Consider the following 16,062-nt stretch of genomic DNA (forward strand, 5'->3'; position numbering starts at 1 on the left):
AGTCACCTCTGTCCATGTCAGGAACTGTCCAGAGCACGAGAGGTTTTCTATGGGGATTTGCTACGGCTCTGGACAGTTCCTGACATGAACAGAGGTGGCAGCAGAGAGCACTGTGTCAGACTGGAAAGAATACACCACTTCCTGCAGGACATACAGCAAACTACAGTACTGGAAAATGAGATTTTTAAATAGAAGTACCCCGTATAAGGCTACATCAATTAATTCATTAGATCATGACAAAGTATCCAGCATTGTCTTTTTGCAAATGTACACCTGGTGTGATTTACCAAATGGTGTGCACACTTGCCATAGTACAAATGAAAATAACTGATTATAATTGAGCACTGACAATTTTTGGAGTCCCTACTTCAGGATAGCAAGAGCACCTTACCAGAATACAACCAATGTCCCACTCCAAAACAGCAAAGAGATTTTTAAGGTTGTATGGATTTGATAACAACTCTCAAAACAACCCCAAGCACAAAACACCCCTATACAAACACGGCAAACCACCTGCCTATGGGGCCTCCTGACTCTCCCCCCAATAGATCAAGTCAGAAAGACTGATTTTAGAAGTTGGATTTTAATTGCCTGATTTTTCTCTGGTTCTCAGGGAGATGGGCTGCTGCTAGTGGTGTCTAGCAGTAGTTTGTAAACCAAGACCCCCCCACATAGGTTCATTTAGAAGAGGCGAGCATTCATATGCATATCCACATCCCACTTCCACCTGCTAATGACTACACAGCATTTAATTACACCGAAAGATGATTGTCGGCACAAAAGGTGCAATCAACAACAAATGAACAAATTCTTATTAGTCATGTGATCGCTGCTCATGTTCAGATCACACAATGGTGCAGATTTACTAGCAACCAGGGATGAGCGAATCACTTAGGATCGGCCGGCAGCTTGTCAAGCTGCTTGTTTTGAAGTCTGCGCTGCTCCGGTTGCCGGGAAAAGCTGGATCCAGTCCTGGGAAGCTGGTGGAATCTGGGAATCTGGACCCAGATTTTCCTGGCACCCTGGGAGGAGCGGCACTGACTTCAAAGCCAACTGCTTGACAAGCTGCCGGCCGATCCTAACGAAGTGATTGGCTTCATTCCTTCTGTAAATTTGCTCCTTCTTAATAGCAGCCAATCACAGCTCAGCATTCATGTCTCAAATTGCTCCAGAAAAATGAAAGCTAAGCTGTTATTAGTTGCTATAGGCAAACTAGACAGTTTTTTGTCTGAAGGAGGTTTGGATAAGACACGTTTAAAGGGCCCTAAAGTAGTCAGCATAACAAATGTTCGGTAAGCAGCGGGAACAAACCACAGCACAAACCACACAGGTCTTTTTACTGAGAACCGATCGGGCTGAAGCACTGGAGGCAGGCCAGCCCACCCCCAGTGGGAGGAAAACCCTATCCCTCTATGACGTGGCTCCATTGATTTGGGAATCGGCCACGGTAAAAAAAAAAAAAAGTACATCTGCACCAGCTTCCCTGCGCTGCTGCCGTTCTATTTATGTGCAACACTTTACGCGAATCTGTCAAAACTTTTTCTGGTTCTGAGGTGCTGACATTGTGAGGAAGGAGTGTGTCTGTTCGTGTGCGTGTTACCTTCCTTTTCCGCTCGCTGCTGTACTTTTTTCTCAATCTGGTCCATTATTTTCTGCACAAGTTGTAAAGAGGAGTAATGGTGCTGCATTTGAATATTCATTGTGGCCTCCCTCCGGTTTCCTGCCGACAACATCTGTTGCTGCGCATGCGCCGTTGACGGAGGAACAATTTGTGCATGCGCCGTAATGTGTAGGAGCGGTGTTCCTACGCACTACAGTGCATGCACGGCCTTTGCCGTCAACGGCGCATGAAAAGCGAAAGATGACGTCGGCAGGAACCAAAGGGAGGCCGCAATGAATATTCAAGTGAAGCTGGGAGGAGGAAGTAGTGGAGAGAAGTGCAGAAGTGCAGCACGAACTCGGCACCATTACTCCTCTTTAAAACTTGTGCAGAAAGTTACGGACCAAAGTACAGCAGCAAGCGGAAAAAGGAAGGTAACACACTAACAGACACACACCTTCCTCACAATGTCAGCACCTCAGCACCAGAAAAAGTGCTGACAGATTCCTTTTAAAGCAAATGTACCTGATGGTGCATTCACTTTAAGGCTATGTTCACACTACGTATATTTGAGGCTGTATGTTTGAAGCTGTATAGCAACCAAAACAAGGAGTGGATTGAAAACACAGAAAGGCTACGTTCACATAATGTTGTAATTGAGTTGATGGCCGTCTAATAAGTGATGGGCTAATAAGTGATGATGAGGCAGATTTTCTTGTGCCAAAGTTTCCTAGGGTGGCGACTTTTTATTCGCTACCCAAGGTACATAAAGGGACTACACCCCTTAAAGGGAGGCCGATAGTCTCAGGAGTGGGGTCCCTGTCACAGAATGTTGGTGTCTACATTGACAGGGTACTCCAGCCCTTTGTTGTTGGCCTGCAGTCATACACAAGAGACACTACGGACCTATTGACCAAATTGGATGGGATTACTTTGGAGGAAGGTACATTGCTAGCTAGCATTGATGTGGAAGCTTTGTATTCTTCTATCCCTCATCATGCTGGCCTGGCAGCGACTAAGTACTTCCTCCAAACCAGGGGGTGCCAATATGATGCTCACAGCTGTTTTGTTCTGGATCTCCTTGAGTATACCCTCACGAGGAACTATTTTGTTTTCGATGGGAGGATCTTCCACCAACTCAGAGGGACCGCAATGGGGAATTCGTGTGCCCCTGCGTATGCAAATCTCCTTCTGGGTTGGTGGGAGGAGTCCATGGTGTTCGTAGAGGACAACTCCCAATTCACAGAAAAGGTGGGTCTGTGGGCCCGCTTCATTGACGACATATTCGTCACATGGAGCGGGTCCAAGAAAGAATTTGTAGACTTTGTGGCGAGACTTAACAGTAATGAGGTGGGCCTTAGATTTACTTACGAGGTGCATGAGACAAAGTTGCCCTTTCTGGACATTTTGATAACCAAAAACGGTATGGGAGGACTTGATACCACAATCTATAGAAAACCGACCTCAACCAATGCACTACTCTCTTGGCAGAGCCATCATCCTCGGGCCCTTAAGGCTGGCATACCAAGGGGACAATACCTGAGGATGAAGAGGAATTGTTCTACCCACTCAGAATTTAAGAAACAATCTGATGATTTGCGCAACCGGTTCGCCAGTAGGGGTTACCCTGATGACGTCCTACGTAAAGCTTACCAGGATGCGAAAGCAGCAGATCGTACCCAATTGTTGATACCACGCCAGAAATCTGAGAATGGGAATACAACCAGACTCATTGCTACTTTTGACGGAGCAACTGATCAAGTGAAGAGAATCCTAGAAAAACACTGGGATATCCTCCTCCTGGATCCTGATCTTCAGGGTACTGTGGCTCAAAGACCACAGGTGACATTCAGGAGGGGGAGAAGCCTCAAGGATCGACTAATCAATAGTCATTTTGAGAGCCCTGGGAGACCCGGCACCTGGCTTGATAGACAGGTGCAGGGTTGTTTCAGATGTAGTGGCTGCATAGCTTGTGCCCACATAGAGAAGTGCAAACACTTTGAGAGTAGAGTGACTGGTAAACGATATGTAATCAGGGACTTTATAAATTGCCGTTCTAAGGGGGTAGTGTACAAGGTGACCTGCTCCTGCGGACTTGAGTATGTGGGCAAGACCCGTAGAGAGCTGAGGAGGAGGGTGGGGGAACACCTCAGAGATATTAGGGTACAAGCAGACAAACCATTAGCGAGACACGTTAACGGAACGCATGGGGGGGATACCAAGGAAATAAAATTTGTTGGCATTGAGTTGGTTAAACCAAATCCAAGAGGGGGTGATTGGGACAGGATCATCTTGCAGAGAGAGGCCCAATGGATATTTAGGTTACAAACCACTGTACCAAAAGGCTTAAATGAGCAATTGAGCTTTGCATGTTTTTTATGATTTATGACCCCTGGCGCTACCTTGGGTAGTCTATAGGTATCCCCTATTTAGTATTTACAGCTTTCATTCATATTGTATTTATTCTTTAAGCAATGGTTGTAATGTCTATTCTTAATTATGGGTGTCCTTATAAACAGTTAGGTCCTCACTCAATTTTAATTCACTCCATCGATCCATACAATATAGATATAGACATGCACTGGTACCAGTCTCGTACCGTGGGTCACGGGTCTACTATGTAACAGACGTAATTTTCACAATTTCCATCTCTTCTTAGTTTAATAACTTCTCACATAAACTTCTAAGTGCCTTTGTTTACTTGTGTCAGTAATTTGAGTTGCGGGAGGCCATGTATGGAAGAACCAGGTAACAGCCTATTTGTTTATTGATTGTATATGTGTTGCGAGGGGCGGAGTTGATGAGGTCACACGTACCCTAGGCAACGCCTGACGCCGCCAGCTTGATGCGCGCGGCTTTCCGGATGAGACGTCATTGTCGACCGGAACTCCAGCCGGCGTTCAGGAAGCGTGGAGCATGGCGTTCAGGAGCAGGTAATTATAAAAATAGCCCCACATCAGACGATACCAGGGACCACTAGGATAGTCTGTAGTTAGCCACTGCACCAGACTGTGTCTCAGCGGATTAGTATCATAGCAAGTGTAGTAGCTGAAGTATCATTTTAGTGGTGTTTTACTGGTTTTGATACAGCACATAGCACTTTAGCTACAGGGTAGTGCAATATTCTTTGCCCACTGGCATAGGTATTATTTATAGCACTTTAAACCTTGCATGATTTTCCTGCATGAGTCACTTTAGGATCGCCACTGTGATCTATAACTAGGAGGTACTCTCTTTGTATTGCATAGTTTGATCTTTACATATACTTACCTTTTGTTGTTTCCAATATATCCCCTGATGATATTTGGTAAGACCAATAGAAACGGGCCACGTCGGGATGTGGATATAGGGTGTATATAGGGATTGTATCCCAAAGGGGTAGCTCGGGGCAGGGGTCGCCCTTATTAGGGCGAGTGCCCCGACAGACCCTGTGCGAGTAGGGGTAGACATTACACACATACGAAGTAGGGGCATTTTAGGGTGAGTTATCCTGACTGCCCGGAAGGATTGTGTACCCCTGCATCATATCGTATTGGACTCCGATGAAAGGAACTCTGAGACTGATCATGGAGTGGGTGAGATTGTACCATTCTTTCTTCCTATCCACTTGTTAATAGTTTCAGTGTGAATTGAGTCCAAAGAGTACCAGGACATTGGTGTTTGGCAAAAGATTTATAATAAGGACCACGGCTGTGGTATTGTATGTGGGTGGGGTGTTATTTATTTTAAAGATTATTATTAAAAGTTATATTTTATTGGTGTTTTCCCCATTTAGCTGTTTATTCTGGCTATTCTAGTTTTTGTATATGATTTACCGTGAGGGGATTAGTTTGGTCATTTGACTAAAATTGGCCGTCAATTAATGGCAAATATGTGCTGTTATCTTAAAACAACGGCTGTTGTATTGAAATAATGGAAGTTATTTACCGTTATATGGCAGCTATCACTCAATTTCAACATTGTGTGAACAGAGCCTTTCTGTGTTTTCAATCCACTCCTGGTTTTGGTTGCTATGAGGACCTGACATGAGGACCAAATACAGCCTCAAATATACATAGTGTGAACCCAGCCTAATAGTGCAAAAATGATGTTCAATCCTCTCTCCCAAAAAGAAAAACTTTCACTGTTACATCATTGGAAAAATTCCAATTTAAGGCTATGTTCACACTACGTGAACACTCGGACGTTCCGTGACCCCGGCCGGTCTCAGCCCGGACGGTACTTAAGTAGCGGCCGGGTGATCTTTCCGGCCGCGGAGCTCTGATGCGGGCGCCCATAGCCCACAGTGAAGCAAGCGGCTGGAGCCGTGTACACGATGTGTGTACACTCTGGATGAGATCCCATTGAAAATAAGGCTATGTTCCACCCCTCAAAACTACGGCCGTAGTTCTGCGGCGAGAACTACGGCTGTAGTTTTACGTAGTGTGAACATAGCCTAAAACAGGTATATATGGCTGTATAGGTCTTGGTGTGTAGTAAGACACCCCCCTCTACTGCTGTCTGTCGTATAAATGGAGGATTAAACAGGAAATCCAGACTAGGAGGATGTTTCTGTTGTCGCATGTAGGTTTGCTTTATTTCCATTGTGTTGTATTGACAAAATACGCTAGTGAAGAGAAAAGCTGTTTCTGTAATACACCCACTCAGGACCAGCTGCTGGGACTACAAATATTTAATGCCTGAACATGCAGCAGACCTCCTCTGTTCCTGGCACCGTCATCCATGTTTTCTCTTTCTACAAAGCACAAAGACAGGCATGGAGCTAAAGAGAGGCACACCGAGAAGTGGCAAATAGATGAAACAAGAAGGCACGGGCATCCCGAATATACATTACACATACATCAGTAGAGAGTATATATATGTAATCTAAAAAATAATTAAAAAAAATAAAAATAAAGAAAATAATAAAGTTAAAATATTAATGATTACAAGAGAGCAGGGCCTGTGTTCTTCTAGCCAGTCATTCTCCCAGTCCCAACTCTAAAGTGTGGTTCAAGGACTGTGTAAAAATCTGTGAAGAACCTAATTAAGTTTCCTACAGATGAGCGCAACCCAAGCATGCTCAAATCCAATCGTTTGGCATTTGAATACCGGTGGATGCAGCCCTAGGGAGTCCAAGAAAACATGGATACAACCTAAAGATGAGCATGTTGGAGGTGCGCTCATCTGTAGCTTCCTCTAGTTCCTGAATTAAATAAAAGGTGACTTCTAGGATATTAGAGTCCAGTACATATATACTGAGTTTTTCAAAATTGTAACTTGGATTAACAGCATTGCTTTGGTTTAAGAGCTGGTCTGCATAGCGGCACTGTACTCTGACCCAGGAAGTCTCCCTCACCTTCCAAATCATAGCAGATCCACTTCAGGCTGGGGCTTGTATCAGGGGACAGGACTGTGGAGGTAATCTCTTCATAACTCTATCCCTGGACAAAGAGCGCTGTATTTATGTGCCTTTATCTGCCCTGCTCATTCCTTCATGCTCCCTGCAGTCTCTGACAGTCATTGTGTTTACCCATCCTCCATTCCTGCTATAATCTGCCTGCACTTACACTCTATAGAAAAGTTTCCGTCACTGTCCTCCTGCACAGCTCTGTGATTCTCACTTCCTGATTGGTACAAGCTGAACACCCCCTTTCCCCCATTGCTGTCAAGTGACCACAAAGTTCTGCCTCTTTATTCTAGCCTGTTATACTACATTACTGCATTATGGGCATCTGCAGTTCCATTCTGTATCTACAAAGTGTTTGCCCTTACTATACATTATACTCCACATGCTGATTGCTATACTGCACAGTAACTTATAATATGACATATTCAGCTGTTTCTCATTGTTTCATCTGTACTACATGTTATTCAGAATAAAAAAAAAAAAAAATTATTTTCGGAGCGTGGAACCAATTGTCTACATTTCAATTATTTCTTATGGGAAATTTTTGCTTTGGTTTAAGAGTGGATTTGGATTACAAGCAAAGTCTCAGAACGAATTATGCTCAGAATACAAGGCACCACTGTGCATTGGAGGGACAGAATGGCAACCATTTGTATGTAGTACCATACTGAGGACCAAAATGTAGGGGGGGGGGGGGGGGGGTGTTCACAATTGGATCTATTTCACACTTGGGTTAGTTCTTCTCCAATAGGTTTCTTTTGCTTCTTGATGGTCAAAATTAGCAATAAGCAAATTTAAGGTACTAGCAAAGCTGAACTGGATCCAGCTTTTCCAGAAACCTGGATAGGAGTGCTACGGAGTTCAAAGGCGGCAAACTGACAAGCCAATGGCCGGGCCCAGAAAATTGCTTTGATAATATTTATTTTTACAGCGCCAACAGATTTCGAATTGCTTAAAGGGAATCCGTCAGCTCCTGGGCACTACCTAAGGTGTTAACAGTGTGCAGTAGCTGGCAGCCCCCAGTAAGCATGGTGCCTTTTTGGTAATTTTCTGTGCAGCAGATTATGTACAATCTTATGTCTCTTACTGTCACAGAGCTGTTGTTCGTGCCACACTTGACATGCATCCTCCTCCCTCTTTAGTCATGCATCCTCCTCCCTCTTTATTCATAATCAATGCTGCCCGGCCTCCTGCTCGCTCAGCTGTTAGATGGCAGATCAGTCCTCTGTAGGAAGGTTATGTCTGAAAGAATCTTTCCTCTGTAATGTGCTGAAGCTGTGGTCTAGGGGTAACTCACCTGTCTAGAGACCTGACAGCAGTTCATTCTCTGGTTTGAATCTCCTGATGGGAGTTAAATAGATGTCTTTTTTTTCCTCATTATTGTATCATTTTTAAGACGATGTTCACACACAGTATTTTTGCTCAGTATTTTGGTAAGTATTTTGCAACCAAAACCAGAAGTGGATTAAAAACACTGAAAGGCTATGTTCACACACTGTTGAAATTGAGTGTATGGCTGTCATTTAATGGCAAATAATTACAGTTTTTTTAAAACAACGTCCGATATTTGCCATTAAATGACGGCCATCTGCTCAATATCAACAGTGTGAGAACATAGCCTTTCTGTGTTCTCAATCCACTCCTGGTTGTGGTTGCAAAATACTGACCAAAAATACTGTGTGTGAACATAGCCTTAAAAATGATACAATAATGAGAAAAAAAAGACATCTATTTAATTTCCATCAGGGGATTCAAACCAGAGAACGAACTACTGGCAGGTCTCTAGACAGGTGAGTTACCCCTAGACCACAGCTCCAACACATTAGGGAGGAGAGATTCTTTCAGAGATAACCTGCCTACAGAGGACTGATCTGCAATCTGACAGCTGAGCGAGCAGGAGGCCGGGCAGCATTGATTATTCACGAAGAGGGAGGAGGATGGATGACAAATGTGGCACGAACAACAGCTCTGTGACAGCAGGAGACATAAGATTGTACATAATCCACTGCACGGAAAATTACCAAAAAGGCACCATGCTTACTGGGGAACTGCCAGCTACAGCACACTGTCAGCACCTTAGCTAGTGCCCGGGAGCTGACGGATTCCCTTTAAGTAAAACATAAGCTATAAGGTCATTATAGTGGGGAAAGTATATGATTATGAAGGCTTCCCAATACTAGGTTCTTAATCTCAAGAACAGTATTCAGTGGAATGGAGCAGCAGTTGGACCCCCCATAATCATCAACTCATTTCCTATGCTTTGGGTTTATTAATGCCTGAACATGCAGCAGACCTCCTCTGTTCCTGGCACCTCTCTCTCTTTCTACAAAGCACAGAGACAAGCATGGAGCTAAAGTTAACGGCTGAAATGCCCCATTAAGGGCTCAATAATAGAGCAATTGGTACATAGGGCTCTTACTAGAGATGAGCAAACTTGCCGAAAGTTCAAGTCCCAAACCCAAACTATCAGCATTTCTATCCTGTAGCCTGGAGAAGGTGGATGCCGCCCGAGGACTGCCTGGAAAACGAGGCTCCAGCTATGGAGGTCCTCGGACTGCATCTACCTTATCCAGGCAGCAGGATTCAAAACGACGATTGTTCGTATTTGTGCGAACCTGTACTTTGGCTCATGTCTAGCTTTTACTGTTCCTCTGTGTGCCTCCAATTATGAATCTTCTAGGATCCAACAGAAAATAAAATTGTGGCCAATTCAATTGGACTCCAGAAATCGCTTCAAAGGATTAACAGTGAAATCAATGACATTATAATTATTATTATTATTTTTTTTTACTAAACACAATCCCTCTGAACTAAACCATAACCATGCTGGAGCAGCCATCCGCTCCCTTCCTTAGTAATGACATTGCCCTCCACCACAGGAGGTTGTAACATATACGGGATCAGTCATCTGTGCAGTATGCTACCGCTCTGACTTCATATCAATTAATACACAGTTTGGTAGAGGTCACAATGTGAGGGAGTCAGCAATGCGGTGAAGCGTTGTTACTGTGTAGTCATGAGCTCTTCAATTACTTCCACCATCAGCTTGTTACCCTGTAATAAACCCAACACCTCTGACATCTGTGATCTATGGGTACAAACATACAATATATTGACAGATTCATAATACATCTACATTCCCTGCTTGCCCTTCCCGACTACTGTATGACCTTTGAAGCTTATGGGAACAGCAAGAGAGATTACATCAAGTAATCACAAGTAATGGGATGCTATATATTTACAGTGTTTTATGTTGGCTTTTGTAGGGTCCTGTCCTCATCTGTCTGATTGGTACTAAAGAACCCTATAAAGTTTAGACGTCCGCCCATCTAATGTATTTGTGGGCCTTCTGACAGATGATGTCTGGGAAGAGATGGATTGGATTTGCTACACATAATCAGCGGCTTACCTCCTCTGTCTATTCAGAACACATGAACACTTGGAAAAGCGTTCACGTATATGCCGGGATCAGGAGAGATTGTGGTTGACCAAAGAAAAAACTGTATGTGTATGGTACAACAATATTGCATGTTTAAAAGATGGTAGAAGAATAAAGCAGTTATTCATAGCCATAGAACTATAAGAGTGGGCACACTGGTCTTTTGAATACTCCATCGTTCGCTCCATCGCAAGTGACCTCATAAGTGACCACTTTAGAATTAGACCAGAATTCATACTCTGCAATAGACTTCATTTTTACAGCTGGGATCTCATCTTGTCCTCTTTTGTCCACAGGTATGTCAGCCACTGCACTACTACTCCTTCCATCCTAACAGACTCTGCCATTTGTATCTGCTTGTGTATTTTGGTATGTCAGTCACTGCACTACTACTCCTTCCATCCTAACAGACTCTGCCATTTGTATCTGCTTGTGTATTTTGGTATGTCAGCCACTGCACTACTACTGCACTACTACTCCTTCCAAACTTCAGACACCCATAACTAACCTCTGTGCTGAAGACCTAGCAAACTACTTCAAGGACAAAATAGATACCATCAGTCAGGAGATCATCTCCCAGTCCCCAGGAAATATTAATCCTATTCCCTCTTACTGTTCCTCCTCATCCCTCTCAGCCTTTGAGCCAGTGACAGAGGAGGAAGTTTCCAGAGTCTCCTCCTCTCGCCCCACCACCTGCCCTAGTGACCCTATTCCCTCACACTTTGTCCAGTCTCTCTCTCCTGTTGTCACTACTTACCCTACTAAAATCTTCAACCTCTCCCTCTCCTCTGGCATCTTCCCCCTCGACTTTTAAACACTCAGTCATCACTCCGTTACTGAAAAAACCCTCTCTAGACCCCTCCTGTGCAGCCAACTATCGACCTGTCTCTAATCTTCCTTTTATCTCTAAACTCTTGGAACATCTGGTCTATTCCCGCCTAACCCGCTACCTCTCTGAAAACTCTCTTCTTGACCCCCTTCAGTCTGGTTTCCGTCCTCACCACTCTACCGAAACTGCCATTACTAAAGTCTCTAACGATCTCCTAACCGCCAAATCTTAGGGTAACCATTCTCTGCTCATTTTCCTGGATCTATCTGCAGCTTTTCACACTGTAGACCACCAGCTCCTCCTCTCCATGCTCCGCTCTATCGCCTCAAGGACTCTGCTCTTCCCTGGTTTTCCTCCTATCTCTCTGACCGCTCCTTTAGTATATCACTTTCTGGATGCACTTTGCCCCTCTGCCATTTTGTCTCAAACCCCCTCCTGATAGTATGTAAGCTCATGCATGTGAGCAGGGACCTCACTGCATGGATAATTATATGTATATCTCTGTAATGTCTATTTTTTGTCTATGTATGTACCCCCAGAATTGTAAAGTGCTGCGGAATCTGTTGGCGCTATATAAATAAAAATTATTATTATAATTATTATTTAAGCATAAAGGCTAGATTACATTGATCTCCAAACTGTGGCCCTCCAGCTGTTGCAATACTACATTTCCCATCATGCCTGGACAGCCAAATCCAAAGCTTTAGCTGTCCGGGCATGATGGGAATTGTAGTTTTGCAACAGTTTGGAGACCTATGGGCTAGCAAGTCAAGCCACCATTATGCTCCCAGTTATGTGATGCTAATGCTTCATAGACACCACCACATGAAACATGCATGTGTATTGAGAAAGAAGGGGTCGGAAGAAATAGCTGAGAGTCAAACAATCAGCAGCCATTGGTTCTTGGCATTCTGGCACTGAGAAGACCAGCCTTGGAGCTTTACCCCCCATGCCGAGGTGAAGGCCGCCTGACCCCCCGCTAGAGCCCCAGATACTTACCCCATCTCGCCAAGTCCCGCTCCTGGAGCCGGTCAAAGGACAGAGATATCCTTGTCGGAAGCCCGGCGCACGTGCCGGGCTTCCGACAAGGATATCTCTGTCCCAGGACCGTCTCCAGACGTGAAACTTGGCAAGCCGGGGCTGGCGCGCGCCGGGCTTCCGACAAGGATATCTGCGTCACAGTATCCGGGGGCACTAGCGGGGGGGTCGGGCGGCCTTCACCCCGGCTAGGGGGGGGGGGGGGGTGACGGCAGAGTCAGATGCCCATAGAGAATGAATGGGGAGTCCGACTCTCTGTCATTCTCTATGGGCATCGGACTCATCTCTCAGCGCACACGCGCCAGGCTTCGGGCGCTGAAATCTCTGTGACCCGACCGGCTCAGGAAGCAGGACCCGGCGGGATCACGTGAGTATAGGGGGATCTAACAGGGGGTCGGGCTCTTTTTAGCTCTATTCCTGAGATGGCATTAAATAATGCATCAACACCCACTGTGTAAACAAGATCTAAATCCATCTCCAAATCAGGACTTAATTGAACCAAACAAAACATTAATCTAGTATCCGAAGATCTGAGAAATAATACATTTAGAGTAATCCTAAAACCTTGCAGAAATTATGGAGCAAATGTACTTATTCAGAATTCAGCTCAAATTGCACCAAAAAAAACCCAAAAGCTTCCACAGTGCCTAGAATGCCATTTATTAGACAGTTTCTGTGCCTCAATCAATAAGGGAAGTGGCTTGGAGACACAGGGGTATGACCTAATGGATAGAGGCACAGATATTGACATACGGTAAACCAACCAATAGGTGGTATAATAAACAGTTAAAAAATTGATGCATTCTTTGGTTGTGGTCACAAATGGCATTTATTTAGCATTTACAATGCTTTTTTGGTGCAGGAGTTCCTGGCATCACGATTCATTATTTTGCCGGGAGCTCTAAATGAGTTCAAATCTTTGCGCTACTATACTAACACAGCCGCATGGCTTTGTCAGTACAGTAGAGCGAAGATTTAAAGTCAGTCAGAGCTCCTGGCACCAAAATGAATCATAATGTTGGGAGTTCCATGATTCCGGTTCACAGCACATCTTCCATGCATGGACCATAATCACAGAATGTTGGAACAAGGCCTGAAGACCATCTCGGAAACAGATATATCTCTTGTATTACTTGTATTACATTCTGAAAAGTTATACAATCTACTGAGAACAACAATGAAAAGAATGACACTAAGGTTTCATTCAGACGGCCGCAAATTTGTAGACCTTACGGAAGGGGAAGGAACGTAATGGATTCATTCCCCAATTCCAGTTCCAAATTTGCAGACGTCTGAATGTAGCCTTAGTTAGGGTCCTCTACTCTGGTCCTCATGGCCCACCAACAGGTCATGTTTTGAGGGTTTCCTTAGTATTTCACAGGTGATATTATTATACTCAGTGCATCAGGTATTATCACAGGTGTTCTTTATATGGGATAGCCTCAAAACATGACCTTTTGGAGGGCCATGCCATAATATTTTTACTAAGTTGGCTTTCATAGCCAGGATATAGAAGGTATTGGCTTAGATTTATCAAGCTGCCTGACCTCAAACTTTCCCCACAGTAACCAATCACAACTCATGTTTCATTTCACCAGAACTCGTTGAGATTTTAAATTGTTGTGATTGGTTGCTGGGAGGTATATATATATATATATATATATATATATATATATATATATATATATATAAAAACAACATAAATTGGTATATGTCAAAAAGCCCCCAGCCTCCTTATAGTCAATATCAACACTCATATCCTCAATGACAATCAATCAACACAGCCTCCGCCTTGACGAATCACAGTTTCGGCCCGGTGAACGACAATAATACTGCGTTTATCCGAAATTAGCGCAATGAATCCAACAGAAATACAAATCCTGAACGCTCTAAGAGATGGCCTACGAGTGGCTTACTGTTCCCATGACAACAGCCTGAGCCAATCCCTATCATTTTCAAGTTTTATGTTGTTTTTCTACAGGTTAACAATAACATTCCTATGACTAATATAACATCACAACACAAATGAAAAGTTATTCTAACAATCAATACATATTTTTTTTGTTACCTCTCCATTTCAAGCCTATTTAAAAAAAAAAAAGAAAGAAAAAGAAAGGGCCTATGGTGCAGCCCCATTAAATTCTTCAATTGCAAATCCACAGCAAACGCCGGTGACTTGAGAACAACCATAAATTGTGTTGGTATGGGCGTCTATGAGAGCTGCCTGGTGCTAGGCATAGATCACGGTAGTGGGGGGGATGGAAAACCCAAGGGGCCCCAATAAATGTGATAAGTGATAGACAAGGACCGGACAGTACGGCCGAACCCTCTGCAAACAGCTTACGGCTGAGGGACTGCTGCAGATAGCTCTACCTGTTTAGCATACATATTGCACTTAATCACCCACCCTTAGAAATTACTAATGCATGGGAAAAGACAGAGCCATGGGTGCCCTGACCGAACTGGGCTGGCATGCCATAATCTGCAGTGCTTTTACATAACCTGCTCCCTTCTGCCGGTGCAGATTACTGCTGGGGGATTATTCACACTAGGTTGCAGTTTAAAGAGCCCTATGCAGCAGTGCTGGGGTCTCAGCAGCATAAAGCACCAATGGCAAATCAATAAGGAGCCCAGTCACCTTCTGCTGCCTGTCAACAAAGGCCCATCATGCAATCCAGAGGCTGAGGGCTCCCCAGCAGCAGCAGCACTCTATGGTGACAGCATTGACAGATCATGCAGTGGATGCATTAGAAGGCTGCAGTTACTATACCTTCTATCAGAATGCTGTGGGATGATGCTGGGAAGATCTTCTCACTCTGCTCATGTCTCACCCTGTCATTCGTTTTTTTTCTATACACTCATTTAAATACGTACGTACATTGCAGTAAAAAATCCCCCTAACCAACCTGCTGCATTATCTCCGGCTCACACGGAGCCTTTAAATCCAGCCTCGAAGCTAGATCCTAGTGGTGGGCTCTAGGACCTGGGCTGACGTCACGGTCATGTGATCGGTCACGTGCTGGGGAGGGGCCTCTCGCCCGCTCTGTTGTACTGTGGCGTGTAGGTGGTGTATGTGCGTGTGGAGGGGCAGGCGTATTGGCGGCAGTGCCGGCTGTGTGTGTGAGGGGAGGTGTGTGTAAGAGCGGCAGTGCTGGCTGAGTGTGAGGAGGTGTGTGTAAGAGCGGCTGTGCTGGCTGAGTGTGAGGAGGTGTGTGTAAGAGCGGCTGTGCTGGCTGAGTGTGAGGAGGTGTGCGTAAGAGCGGCAGTGCTGGCTGAGTGTGAGAGGAGGTGTGCGTAAGAGCGGCAGTGCTGGCTGAGTGTGAGAGGAGGTGTGCGTAAGAGCGGCAGTGCTGGCTGAGTGTGAGAGGAGGTGTGCGTAAGAGCGGCAGTGCTGGCTGAGTGTGAGAGGAGGTGTGCGTAACAGCGGCAGTACTGGCTGAGTGTGAGGAGGTGTGCGTAAGAGCGGCTGTGCTGGCTGAGTGTGAGAGGAGGTGTGCGTAAGAGCGGCTGTGCTGGCTGAGTGTGAGAGGAGGTGTGCGTAAGAGCGGCTGTGCTGGCTGAGTGTGAGAGGAGGTGTGTGTAAGAGCGGCAGTGCTGGCTGAGTGTGAGAGGAGGTGTGCGTAAGAGCGGCAGTGCTGGCTGAGTGTGAGAGGAGGTGTGCGTAACAGCGGCAGTACTGGCTGAGTGTGAGGAGGTGTGCGTAAGAGCGGCTGTGCTGGCTGAGTGTGAGAGGAGGTGTGCGTAAGAGCGGCTGTGCTGGCTGAGTG

At 45.1% G+C, this 16,062-nt stretch overlaps 1 protein-coding gene across 2 annotated transcripts in view; it reads right to left on the reverse strand.

The window, feature by feature from the left end:
* ASPHD2 (aspartate beta-hydroxylase domain containing 2) overlaps positions 1-15,520 on the reverse strand; it is a 44,716-nt gene extending 29,196 nt beyond the window's left edge. The window contains exon 1 of one of the 2 annotated variants that reach the window (XM_069964104.1): positions 15,202-15,520. The gene's annotated coding sequence lies outside the window, so the exon portion shown is untranslated. Of the gene's footprint in view, positions 1-15,065 lie in introns of both variants that reach the window. The other variant, XM_069964103.1, reaches the window with a different exon arrangement.
* Between the last annotated feature and the right edge of the window lie 542 nt (positions 15,521-16,062).

The sequence above is a fragment of the Dendropsophus ebraccatus genome, chromosome 3, assembly GCF_027789765.1.
Source record: "Dendropsophus ebraccatus isolate aDenEbr1 chromosome 3, aDenEbr1.pat, whole genome shotgun sequence".
Classification (NCBI taxonomy): Eukaryota; Metazoa; Chordata; class Amphibia; order Anura; family Hylidae; genus Dendropsophus; species Dendropsophus ebraccatus.